Source organism: Lygodium microphyllum, chromosome 15 (genome assembly GCF_053477565.2).
Source record: "Lygodium microphyllum isolate KBCC chromosome 15, Lygodium_microphyllum_v1.1.10, whole genome shotgun sequence".
Lineage (NCBI taxonomy): Eukaryota > Viridiplantae > Streptophyta > Polypodiopsida > Schizaeales > Lygodiaceae > Lygodium > Lygodium microphyllum.
In genome coordinates, this window is record NC_141149.1 from 48860721 (window position 1) to 48875389 (window position 14669).

Consider the following 14669-nt stretch of genomic DNA (forward strand, 5'->3'; position numbering starts at 1 on the left):
AATGATAAATTTTAATGAGCTCTTTAATACTATTTTGGCAAAATATTTACTTAAATAGATTATTAAAACCAAACATGCTTGGTACATTTTGTAAAAAAATAAAGACAGAAAAGCAATATCACCAAATAAAGAAAATATCGCAAATGCTAATGGAGGTAACTTTTCAAGAAAAAAACCAAAATTACATCAATGTGTCTTTCTTGATAAAAGGAGAAGGAACGAAGTTTAATCACTTGAAGTAGCCTTTAATTTCTCTTTCATAATTAGACTTGCTATCTCTTGGCTTGATTCTTCTATGCCCTAGGTGGTACTTCAAGAACTTGAGCTTCAATAGGAGGAACCTCTTGGGAATTTGAATTTTGTTTGGCACTCTTGTGGACTCTCCACAATTGTGCTTCAACCTCTCTTTGCTCTCAAGTGTTGCAAACCATTGCAATAGTCTTCATGTGATTTACTAATGTCACCTTAGATGCAAGTCCACTTGCATATACATCAAATACAACCTCATGATTATGATTGAATGCTCTTGGGTTAGGGTTTATACCCTGTTAACCCAAATTTACAAACACCTTAGGTTCCTTAAATTAAGACGGTAAATCCTAGGCAATCCTCGTCGCCCTAACTTGATTTGTCAATTGCTTGTTACCCTAACTTGGCAACTCAGTAGCAGGATGACTACTCATCCTCTTACAATTTAAGCTTGTTCTTGGAACCTGCCAACCTTGTTCTAAGGAGTGGCAACTCTACTTAGTGATTTAACACAAAACCATGCGACGTTGCAACTTGTTGCACAGGTGTCACACCTAACTCATGGGATCATTTCTCCCATCAAATGGCATTTCTTGGTCAAGAAATATGTTTGGTCAAGATGTAGGGTTTGGGAGTCCTCTTGACCCAACCCAACCCTAAACCTTGCTAGGCCGATAACGTTTGGTCCTAGGGTTTCTAAACTCAATCGAAAGTCTAGTATTTGGTCATTCTATCCTTAGGGTAAAAACCCTAGATCGTTATTGTATGGGCGTCCAATTAACCCAAGCATTCCGTGAATGTGGGTTGGACTTTTGGGTTCGAAAGTCTCAACTGGGCGTCCCAAGTGTGATACTAGGCAGAATTTTTAACGTGCTAAACCCTACCTAGCACTTTGAAGTGTTCATCGTACTGACTAGTTATGCTTTTATGAATCCCTTGAGGGTTATACCATTACAAGTGATCTACCTAAAACGATCCAATTGTCTTGCGACAAGAATGATCTTTGCTTAGAAGATATGCAAATACTTTTCCTAAGAGGTGCAAATAAATAAATTCAAGATGCAACATTCCATGCAAGTATGCGAATCATAGACTTTTACTTCTATGCAACTATAAGGTTTGTAAAGACCATTTCTTTTCCTTGCAAAAATCATGATGATTGACAATTTGGGGAATAACTTGCATAAAACCTACATAGATTTACGTCAAGAACTTTGCCTACAAACTTTTCATTTAATGCAATTGAATTTCAGGCTTTAATATGACATGCAACCTTTTTCAGATACAACTTCGATAAATGAAGTTCATGTATGACGAATGTCATAAGACTTATGCTGACTTAATCCATTCTACGGCACTTAATCCGTCTTCAAAATGCAAGCATCCTTGCATGCAACATGTAAGTTCATGGTTTCCTTTTCATGCCATGCAATTCTTTGGACAACATCTAATGGATGTTAACCTAGATGCATTATGTGCTTGTTCTTTCATGCGAGGAAGACAAGGATGCATTTAAACAAAATTTCATCCTTTTAACCTATGCAATATGCAATTGGGATTGTCACTTTGGAAATGTAAGCAAAGAGCAATAAGCAACTAAAACTCGTAAGACTAATGAGTAATTTGTGTTCATAACTTCCTCATGAAATTTAAACATGCCCATTGCATTCCGTTTATGCGGAATTAAACTTCTAAGAACCTGGGCATGAGGACTCGCAGCGATGTCCACGTGTAAAATTGGGTTCAAGGCTCCCACGTGTGCGCCTTGCATCTTTGGCTTTGGAGCCATCGTTGATGTAGTGGACTTGGACTCCACGATTTGTCCTCGCCTTTATGAAATCTCTGAACTCCCTCCAAGATTTGGCAACTCAGCCTCAAAAACCTGCCTACTTCCCCCTCGTGCAGGAATGCCCTTTACAGGATGTGGATTTTAAGAAACCGGGGGGGGGGGGGGGGAAGGCCGTGTGCACAAGGCTTACGGAAGCCTTATCTTAAGAAGCTTCCAAAAGCTTCTGTGTCAGAATGTGACGGGGAGGGAAATAATTGGAATGGAGGGGTGAAGGCGACAATTGAAGGAGATGAAGATGATGATGGTGATTGTGGCGTTGAGAGCGGCGACTTGGCGGACTGCGTGGTGTAGCAGGGCGGAGATTTTAGCGAGCTACAACACGGCATCAATTCTCCTCTAATGGCATGATGCTCTCTCCTTCTTTCCCTCAAGCTCCAAGGGGGGTGGTTATATAGCCTTTAAGGGGGGGATAGCCACCCCGTGGCATACTTGCATGACTTCTCCCTCCCCCATGCACTCCACCTCTCATGGACTACTCACCCTCCCTCTCACACTCCTCTCCCCCGCCATGCATCGGATGAGGGGGGGAGGGGATATTAATTAAAAAATTGCCTAAATTTTTACCATTATCCTCTTTTTCCCTTTTGGAGAGGTGTTCGCGTGTGGCTTGGGGTCTTCAAGCCTCGGCCTCTTTTGTACAACACGGAGCTGGAATTTTACATTGTGCGCGGAGGGAACACTTAGCCACCGACATTAATCGACGCGGGAGATTATTTTGCACTGTTTTGTGCAAGATGTGTGGAGTTTTTTTTTTAAGGTCGATTAATATTTCAAGCATAAATATTATAGCTTGAACCTGTTCACCATTTTTTTCAGATGAGTCACCCTGCATATTGATCTCTTCGATAATTATGAGAGAGATCAACTCATCAAAATTTGGAAATGGCTTCCGTACATATACTGAAGTAACAAATGATTTCCATGCCTTCTCATTGTTAAGGCCACTCAAAGTGGATGAAACCAAATCAACATCATCAGGCATTACATCAATCGCTGCTAAAACATTTGCAATGCTCCTCACCTTCAACTCATACTGATTGACAGACATTTTCCCTTTCTTCAAGGCATTCAACTCTTGCTTGAGTTGAATCTTTTGTGCCTTTGTATTTACTGAAAACATGTTCTCAAAAATTGTCCAAGCTGCATGTGAAGTTTCTACATTCTTGATATGTCCCAACATCGTATTATCAATGACTGCAGATAACCAGTACATCACTTTTTTGTCTTTCACATTCCATTCTTTCCATGCTTTTAATTCATCTACAATCGGAGGGATATCCAGCTCTCACTCCTTTTCTTCACTTGAAACAAACTCATAAAGGCCCTTTCCAATGAGGAAGTTCGTCACACGGAACTTCCATGAAGGGTAGTTGTTCTTGTTGAGCTTCTCAATAATGGGATTTCCACTGTTCTTTGCCATTATCACAAATAAGGATACAACACAACAAGCTACTCTTTTACAATCTTTCACAACACGTGCACAGCAATACACCAAGTAATCTTTTTCACTAAATTGCTCAATAGTACATGTAATGTGCAACTTGTTTGTAAATAAACCTTATGTTTGCTTCCTCGAAATACCTCAAAAACTACAAATTCAAAATTTGTAACCTGTGCACCCACTTTCGGTCAATAGAGCTGAAATCACAGTGTACCCTGAAACTGTTGTTCGCAACCTTGCGGCTCTAAAATGGGGCCTGAAATGGCCTTATACACCCAAAAATAATTGCGGGAAAGCCCTAAAGGGAAAATCTGCATAATATATAGTGCTTTGCTCGCACACCAAATCTCACAACAATATAAGATTTTTGCTCTACCCTGCTTTCGGTGCCTCCACATGCACTATCCAAGAGAAAGAGTGAAAGAATGGAAGAGCTTCTTACCCGTTGCTTGCTTGCTCGAACCTTGCTTCTTCTCCTTCACTTCAACCTTCAAAATCAATCTCTCTCAGTGGCGCAGCTCTGATACCATGTCAAGAATCCTATGGTGGGGGACTTTGCTTGAGCTGCTGTGCCAAACACACATTGTATACACAAGAGGAAGCTCACTCAAGAACACAAGAAGAGAGATGGAGGCCAAAATGTTTTCTCTTTTTGATTTTTCTTCTTCTTCCACACACTATACAATGTACATAAAGTATAGATAAGATACAACATAAAGGAAAGTGGCCTTCTAAGTCAAACAGTGCATAATCAACTACACTAATCGACTGGCGCTATAACTTTGCTAGCTATAGGTAGGTGTAACAAACTAAATATAATAAGTGATAAGTCAGTGGCCATGTGAGTGTCATAATGACCACCAACATGCTAAGTGTAGACATACAGACCCATCTAGCTAGGCATTCCATCATCAATGTCTACACATGTTAAGCTTGCCATCTCAACAATTACATGTGTATGAGTTTTGATGGGTGGGGGGAGGTCAATCCCATCACCTAGAAGTAATACCAATGGTAGGAATGATTGAAGATGAGGGAAATCCTAGATGTGCCTAAATTTTGTACTTCATCCATGTTTTAATAGTGTATTACAACAACATGTAAAGGCTCATAAGTTGCTCCAAGATCTTCCAAAACTATATCTTTGACAAGTACAAAGCATCCCCTATTCACCAGAAGCAATATCAATCAATAAAAATGGTTGAAGATGGAGAATACCTTGTATGGGCTTATTTTTTAGACTTTTCCCGAGTATATTACAACAAGAACTAATGTCCATATACTACTCCAAACAATCTCAAGACTTTGCCTTTCATATATACAAATCATGCCCTAATAGTAGAAAGTGGGATCTTTTGCATAGACAGTTCCGTGATCAATAAAAAGAGGATAAATCTTTATGGAGAGCAAGTTGCCCTATTCTATTCCTTGTAATTCCCTATTCTAGGTAGGGAGACAAAGAAATCTTCTCTCCCTTGCTAAGTCAAAAGACTCACTCACCTTGCATTGTCACCACACTTGCATGTTGTCTTTCCACACAAGTTTATTGGGAAGATTCCTTTGCATTGTCCTTCCTCTATAATATACCTCTTCTGTGTAGAGGATGATGGGGTAATAGGACCCATAAAATTGATAACTCCACAAGTTTATTGGGAAGATTCCTTTGCATTGTCCTTCCTCTATAATATACCTCTTCTGTGTAGAGGATGATGGGGTAATAGGACCCATAAAATTGATAACCCACTTCTTGAATGGTAGTATAGCCATAATAGGAGTCAGTGGGCACTTCCTATTTTCTTGAGTATCATGTCTTTGACATACATCACATCTCTTAATATATGCAAATCCATCCTAGAAAATGGATGGCCACCAATATCTGGCTCTTAAAACTTTTTGTGCAACCATCTAGCAAAGTGCTCTCCACAAGCGAAGTCATGACACTCTTCCAGGATAAACGAAACCTCATCAGGGCATAACACATTGGTGATAAACATCATCGATCCCCTGACGATATAATGTTCCTACAATCAAGGTAAATTTCAAGGCCTATTGTTTAATTTTTCTCTTCTTAGCCTTTGACAAAGCAGCTCTAGTCCCTCCTATAGATAGATAGTGCGTTATGGTAGCATACCAAGATGGAATGGAAGCCCTATTAATTTTGAATAGACCTTCAAGGTCACTATCTTCAGCCAAAATTTCCTTTGGCTCCCCCAAATCCACAAGACATTCAATGATGCCCTGCAACTTCAATGGCTTACTCTTGATTTCATCATCAAACTCCTGCAAAGTGATTAACCACTTTGCTAAGTCGTTAGGTCGTTGTAACTTATTCAATAGCCTAAACCCCTTCACCTTTGTATAAAATACCACATTTTCATAGAGAACGTAATGCTTGAATTTCTTCAATGTAAATACCATCCCAAGGCACAACTTCTTCATGTAGGTGTAATTAATATAAGATATCTCCAATTTATAGCTAGCAAATGCAATTGGATGATACCACTTCTCCTCCTAAATCTGGGCTAAACAATAGTTGATACTATGCACTCTGGCTATACTGAAAATATATAGAAGACCTCATCTCTTTTGGGTGCTTTCAAAACTAGTTGTAACCAGCATTCCTCCTTGGATAGGGTGGTAAATAACTTGATTAAGCACTATTTACAATAATTAATAAATTTACAAAATTGAAATACACTTTACCATATAATCTTGGACATTGGACACCCTGTTGGCCCCAAAACTAGCACTCATCTTGGCATTTATTTAACTTAATTGAAGAAGAAGTTGATGTACAATGGGATTCTCCCAATCCCTTTTGGTATTCCAACTCCCCTTACTATTCAAAATGACCATCAAGTCTTTAATCTAATTTTCCCCTTGATTTGGGCAATCAATTGGCCTTCATCCGCTTTCATGGAGATGGAAAATGCCCCAAATTCAATTATTTACTAGTTCCTCCACTTGAAAAGACTAAAAATAGCTTCAGCCATATTGAATCCAAGTCTTCGAGCTTCCAATTTATGGCACACTTCTTGAAACTGTTGCTAAACCCCAATTTTTGTTGCAAATTACGGTTTACAGTAGAGAAATCTAAAATTTCTCAACCTCCGGTGATCTCAATGCTATAATCTTTGGAGTAAGGCTGTAGAAAGGCTGGGAGATGAGACAGAATGCTAAGGAGAGAGAAAATCCAAACTCTCTTTGCAAAGAAATGAAGAAAATCTGTCATTTTTTGCTACTCTATCTCAACAGCTTGTAGATGCAAAGAAATAAAGAAAATCAATCATTTACTATTGCTGCCCTGTCTCAATACCATGTAGATGCTGCCACCTACTACTATCGATTGGTCTTCTCCTACCCTTGAATGCCTCAGAAGGTCCTCTAATGGATGCAAATCAGACCAGTAGCATCTCCTCCCTCTCTCTTGCAGGTTGAATCCACTAAAAATGCCTCTTTCCAACCTCCTCTAAAGACGTTTTTGAGTCTTGCATGGGTATTTTTGACAATTGATAGCCTTTCCAAATGGTTTTCCTAGAATTATCCATAATTAAATATTATTTTTTAGTCTTTAAATACTAAAAATTAATCTAATAATTATTTTTGTGCCTTGAAAAATAATTTGACTGGCCAATAATTAAATTGGCTAGGCAACTTCCATTTCCAAGTGTCTGTGCGCTATCTTTGACCATCAGATTGGTGTTAGGTACCACTAAACACCACTTCTCTAGTGTCACCAATTGACACTTATGGCCAAATGAATGACCTAGGCTAACAATTGGCACCAAATACCACCAAGTACCTGTGCAGTATAACTTATAACAACTTTTTCCTTTGACATCCTGTGATTTTCTTGGGTCATGGGCTTGTAAATTTACTCTAATCCTAGTTAACCTCACATGTGCAACATTTACTTGACCATGTGATAAAAAATTAATCTACATCTTAAGTGAGGTTTTAAAAATACATGTCCTCATGATAGCCCTCCCCCTTAAAATCCTTGCAATCGTCCACAATTGCATTGCCAAATGCATCAAAAGTAAAATAGTAGATCAGAATTTCCACAAGGCATCATAGTTAACAGAACATTGTGTACTATTGTTCAACCATTCCATATGCCCAGCACATGCTGAAAATTACTAGACAATAATAACATACCATAAGACTCACAAAGAATCTTATAAAAAAACATTGCGAGATTATCATGTGACATGTCTATTTCTCATGAGCTCAACTCATATGGCAAAACCAAACCATAACATAGCATAACCAAGCATAAACTATGGCTAAAACATCAATGGCATCATAACATATGCTATTGTCCATGGAACCAAATGTAAACCATTGAAAACTAAGCATAATTTGATCATAAACTGATCACTTGTTGATCTAAGAATTGATCACAAATTGCTGCAAATGTGACCCCAAACTGATCACAAACTCATTGTAAAAACTAACCAACAATCAATGCAAAAACTGATCCAAAAGGGACCATAAAGAGTTCTCAGGCATCAAAAACTGATCTGAAACTGATAAAAAAATTTGTCTCAAAATTGAGGCAAAATTCATGCCAGATTGATCATAAGTTGATGCAAAAGTATAGTTCCAGTGCTGAGGTGAAACTCATACTCATCTGCATGCATCTCACAATGACTAATACACTAAGTAGTGAGCTCATGGCAAACATATTGTTAGTGCAATACCTTGGATGCATGTTGAATACATCCAAGATCCACTATATACGAGAGCTATCCATAATTGGAGTGGAAGTGCTACCTTGTGCAAAGCATATGTATGGAGATCAACTACCCTCTTTTACTTTTCTTACAATCTCTGAAGTGCATATTTTATCTTTGCATAGGCTACATCCAAGTTTTCCGCATAACAATCGGTATTAAATATCTTATCCTTAGTTTGTAGAATAGGTGGTACCTTCTTGCCACCCTCAACCACCTCAAATGGAGCTTTGCTTGTAGAACTATGCACTGTGTTGTTGTAAGCAAACTCAACCAAGGGCAAATACTGCTCCCACTATGTCTTATGGTATGAAACATAGCACCTCAAAAGATCTAACACTGTGGAATTTGCTTCCTACTGACCATCTGTTTGCGGATGAAAGGATGATGAGAATTTCAACATGGCATCCATATTCTCAAACAAGCCTTTTCAAAATAAATTGGTCATTTGGGGGTCTCAATTACTAATGATTGACTCTGGCATACCATGATACTTAAAGATGTGCTACAAAAAACAATTATGCCATATGATCAGTCTTTATTTTCTTCCTCATCAAAATAAAATGGCACTGTTTTCTAAACATGCAAATGATAGTCCATATCCCATCATTCCATGTAGGTGTCTTAGGAAGCTCAAAAATAAAGTCCATTGCAATGCTCTATCGAGGCCTATTTGGAATAAGCAAGGGCTACAACAAACTTGGCATATTTTTCCTATCATGCTTTACCTTTTGGCATACAATGAATGTCTTAACAAATGGTTCTAAATTGTGCCTCAAAGCTAGCCAATAAAAGAAATGCTCCACTACCTTAACCATGGCATCAATACCTTTGTGTCCTACATACGGAGGAGCATGACTTTCAGTGGTGATAACTCTAGGCCTTAACTGCTTTGTGAGACACAGTCATCCATGCATCATTAGAAATCCATCTCTTAGCACAAAGTGTCCATGCCTTTGGCCATTGCAAAGTTGGTCATAAACATTAGCAGTCCGAATCAGTAACATATTTCTCCTTCATGTCATCCAACTCAATGTGATAAACCATGCTGACGGCTAAAATTTGTGGCTTACGTGATAGTGCATCAGCCACAATATTCTTACATTCCTTAGCATCCAACTTATTCTAGGCTATCATAATGTCCACTTGAAAGGTACTTGTCAACCAATTTCATGCAATCATTTACTTGAATTGTACCCACATTGAAGGTACTCTACCTTGCATCAAAAGAGTGGACCACCACTGTAATGCATTCCCTTTCAAGAAAGTGGCTGCCTTTCGAATCTTTGAGGTCTCTGTGAACTTCCCCCCCGAATAGGATGCATCAAACTACTAAATGAAAGTCAAAGCCTTCAGCCTATCTTGTACACCACTAAAGGACTCAAACTTCATTGCTTTTCCACCCTCATCATAGTCATTTGCTGGCCCTTTGGGTATCAAGTTCTCATACATTGGCTGTTGCCAAAAAGGATGCATTTGCTGAATTCACATTAAAACCAATGCCAGATGGAGCATTTGCATGACCAACATTCATTCCTTGAGCCCCATAAGTGTTTGAGGGTGCATATATAGTACCAAACATGCTACTTTGTGCCCCAAGCATCAAGCCAATGTTGCCATACATAGGGTTTTGTATATTTCCAGCCATACCTGAATACATTGGGCCTTGCACACCATGCATTGGTTGTTGCATACCATAGGGATTTGTGCCATACATTCCCGTATGCAGTTCTTGTCCAACCATAGCATGAAAAATTATACTTCCACCAAAATATCCTCGTTATCTATAAATATGTATAATTAGACATTTATGGATTTTTTAGTGAATTGTCAAGCTTAGATAGTTTTGAGCTCCTTGTGCTATTTCTATGTTTGTTATTGTGCCGTATTACCACTCAATGATATGGAGCGAGAATTGTTTTATCGTCTTGTCGACTCTATCAATTTGTGTCATATTGTGCACCTTTTGATACGAAGCGAGTAGGCCTTGTCCTTGTGATTGGGTTCATCTTTTCACGTCATATCATGTATCCTTTGACATGAAGCGAGTAGGCATTTGTCATGTGGTCAAGTGCATCTTTTTGTGTAGTATATTGCATCCTTCCATGTCTAAACCAAAGGATTTTGTAGGCTCCCAAGAGGTGGTTACCCCTAAGAGGAAAAGAAGAAGACTGTCTTCAAGGTCAAGGGCCTTTGGTTGTCCTACCTTTTCCCCTGAAATTTCCACTCCTTTTTCCCTCTACTTAGTAGCAAGTGTGGGAATGCCTAGGAAGTCTTTAGTCAAAGGAAAGTCACCATTGAGGGTTTCTGGATTGTCTCAGTTCACAAAGGTTTCTCTCTCTAAAAGGCTCCTAGACTTTCTTCTTTAGAATGGCATGGAGTTATCTCACTATGGAATTGCAAAGGATATTTTCAATCCTAACTGGGATATTGACCATGTCTTGAATTCTTGCAAAAAGTTTTTTTGTGGAGGATTTTGTTGAGTTTGAAGGTCTTGCTGTTATAAGATCCGAGATACATGCTTAACTTTCTTATATACTTAAAATATATATGGTGAATATTATGTTGGCACAAGTGGAGAATAGATGAGAGAAAAGAAAGATGTAGAGAGAGAGAGAGAGAGAGGTAGAGAAATTGGCAACACACTAGGGATTGGAAGATGGGTCAGTCATCCCCCTTGTGGAGTTATATTATTGACAAGGAGCAAGCTCCTCCATTACACATAAGCCAGTTCTTACTTGTAGATCTTGGAAACAAGATCACGGTTCCTTGCACGATATACAACTGGCTAACACTTGCACAACTTGAAAGTTGGCACCTTTTGATCCTTCTCGAGTCTCCTTCTCTCCTACACAATATGTGTAGGGCTCTCCTCTTAGCGTTTGATTTCAGCAGAGCTTCCACAGCACTTGCATCTTCTCTTCTCCTCTTGGAACTTGATTTCAGTAGAGCTTCCGCAACACTTGCACCTTCTCTTCTCCTCTTGGAACTTGATTTCAGCAGAGCTTCTAGAGCACTTGATTTCAGTAGAGCTTCTGCAGCACTTGCATCTTCTCTTTACCTCTTGGATGCATGCAAAGTGATGCTTCATTTTCCTCTCTCACACCCAAGGAGAGGCTCCTCTTTTATAGGCTTTCAAGAGCTTCTCTTCTTGGAGAGAGACTTGAGTGGATCTTCATGCAAGATGTGGTTGTTTTAGGACCTACTCTCGAGCACTAATTTCAAGATATCTCTATGTGCATTATTCAGATGAAAAAATGTTCAATACAAAAGTTGTAGATTTCACTGTTTCTGATAACTCTCGTGGCCCGTTTTTAGAGATCGTCTTTCTATCGCGAGATATTTTAAAAATGGATTCACCATGTCTTTTTAAAGAAGAACAGCTTCTCAAACTATACTCTTAACTTGTGGTCCATGCAACCACCTTAAGGAGAGTTCATTAAATTGCCCTAGGCCTCAACCTTATGATTGACTTCCATACAAAAACTTGTGTCTTTTTAGACCTTAGAAAGAGAAAATCACATCTCTCCTCACTTCTAGAGGATTTGTCTTCCTTAGTGAGAGAATTACCTCTCTTGTCTTTCTTAATGAAAGAAAATACCTTAAACCTTGACTTGTAAGGGAGAGGATGACCCCAAATGAATGCAATGCTCATTACACACAAGTAAATGTTTCCAGGCGTGCGTCCCCGGATGCACACATAAATACATATACACAATGCTAATGCACTTCCTCTTCTTAGAACTTAATCCATCGTCATTTATGTGTAACTCCTTGGTTCTTGTGTACACTCTTACACTTGGTAGACACTTCTTGCCCCCTTCATAACTTGTACTACCTGTACTAGATATCTCTATCACAATGCTATGATCACCCCATTAAGTGATGCACTAGGAATGTTGGTCTCTAAATGGTCTCATGGCCATGCTAGATCATCATCAACACTTAAAGAAAAGTGAGTCATTAATTTATTGACACGCATTTATTAAATAGAGAATGCATAATAAGCAATCAATTTAGTGACACTTGCATTTCATGTGGTTGAAAAGGATGCAAAGCAACATGTTCATATACCTATTGGGATCTCAACTTCAGAGAGAAGACTTTGTTGTAAAAAAGGAAGTGTATATCTCATTCTCTTAACATGTTTTGTGCACCATATTTGTTTTGTTCTACTCATTCTAGGAAATGTAGGCTTATGTCAAAAGTAGTTGCATTCATTGCGTATACTCTTGTTAAATATCTTGTCAAATCTAATGAACAACAATTAGAGGATCCAAAATGTTCTAGATTCTACCTTTTAAATGAGGTGGGAAATGACAAGGATGTGGAGGAATGTTTGGACCTTGAGCAAGAAGCATATATTGCTCACAAAGTAGATGTTACCCGATTCAAGACTCAGAGAATTATTGAAGAAAGCCATGTTAATGTAGATATTGTATCAGACTCTTTTTTCTATATTGTTCCTTCCCTTCCAACTTTCCTTATCAAGGATAAGGAATACATACTGCTATCAGATATTTAAAGGCTCTTCAATCTCATGGAGGATTATTGTTTAGAAATCATTGTAGAGGGTTACAATGTGGCAAATGGCATTGTTGATATTAAAAATGAATCAAAAGAAGAGTTACTTAAACTGGATACTAAAATTACAGATGACAAGTTTATTGATGCAAAGGATGCCCTTTCTCTTTGTTTTAACAAGGCAAAGAATGCTGAGAAAGAGTATGGGATTACTGATGAGGAGTTGAATAGCCTTCAAGACCGACTTGGAATTTCCAATTTTGAAAGAGAGGAGTCGGAGTATGTTAAAGAATTGGAAGATACCAATGAGGCACAATCATTAATTAATATATGGAATCCAACTAAGCTAGAGAATGATGAAAATCAATTGGTACTATTATCTCCAATTTTATAAGATACATTAATATGTTTGATTTCAACATTCATTTGGCATTCATCTTTCTTTACAGTTGGAGATTGAAGATTTTGATAACTTCTTGGGATTGGGTTAAGGGACTAGAGATGGTATTAGTTCAATAAAAGATGTTGCACTTGGCCATTACTTAGCAAGGATTGACCCCCATGTTTTCTTGGTATTTCATAACATCTTCTTAGAGGAAGCAACATGACCCATACTATGTATCAAGGCACTTATAAGGCTGCTTAGTTTCTCTGGGTTACAGTACAATGCACAGAAGGTGATGTTTTTGGAGAGGATTTTAGTAACTAGGATTTTTAGTTATGGTCTTGGTTTCTGTGCTTCTAGAGTAGGATACTTTCTGGCCCTCTCATCTTATGCTTTGGCAACAAATTGAAATGATATAAAATCAATAGTTAACTACAATAGAAAAAAAATTCTACATTATAGAGGAAAGATCCTTGAGGGAAAGGAATATGTATAGGATCTTGAGAGCTAGCTTTGTACTTTTCTTTCTTGAAAAATACTATGAATTCTCAAGTATCATTGTCATCTTTATATTTATTCTTTAAAGCAGTCATCGAAAAAACCAATTGAATAGCTCCTCAAGAGCATTGCTTTTTGTAACTCCTCCTCCATGTCTTGTGCTTCGAAAAAAACTTATATGTGCTTGATAGTGAGATTTTTCCATGCCTTGGCCACTATAAGTTGCTAGGAAGCCTTGCTCCTCCACAAAGCAAGGCCCATGGATATGAAGGATATGCTGCAATTCAAAAGAGTAAAGATCATTTTATGCCAATGGAAATGTTAGTAAAGAAAGGTTGGATTAAATATTCTCTCTTACCATATAAAATGTGATATCATTTTCTCCCCATGCCTCCATTATTGCTTGAACAAGTTTTGTAATCAAACATTTGAACTCTTCTGGATATGTGTAAGTTGTCTTTTGTTGCTTGAAGAGCTTTAGGAAGACATCAAGGTGTCTCCAAACCTCCATCCTTAGAATTCAAGTCATGGTGTGCTTGCAATGTTTGTTGTTATCCCACATAGCTCTCTCCAATGCTCCCAAGTAATGCTCACCTATTTTCCTATATGGTTTCCTAAAAGTGTCTAGCTTTTGAGCCTCCCATTAAGACATCAACCCCAAGACATCTCTTGTTTTTCCTAAAAGTGTTGGATCTTTTCTTAAGTGAACTTAACCTCCATGAAAACCCATTTTGGAGAGTAATGCTTCACACGTCAACACACTCATCCGATAAAGACAAGGGCTTAATTGAGTATGCATAGTCGAGATGCAATCTGATAAGTTTGTCAATAATTCTAATCTCTGGATACAAAGTAAATATATGAAAATTTGTAAGAGTAATTGGAAGAATCGGATCCCATATATCTTCCTTGTTTTTATATTTACCCAAATCTATAGAGGCTCTAGTTGGGGCTTTCTTGCACGGTGCAAGTTGCTCCAATCTTTAG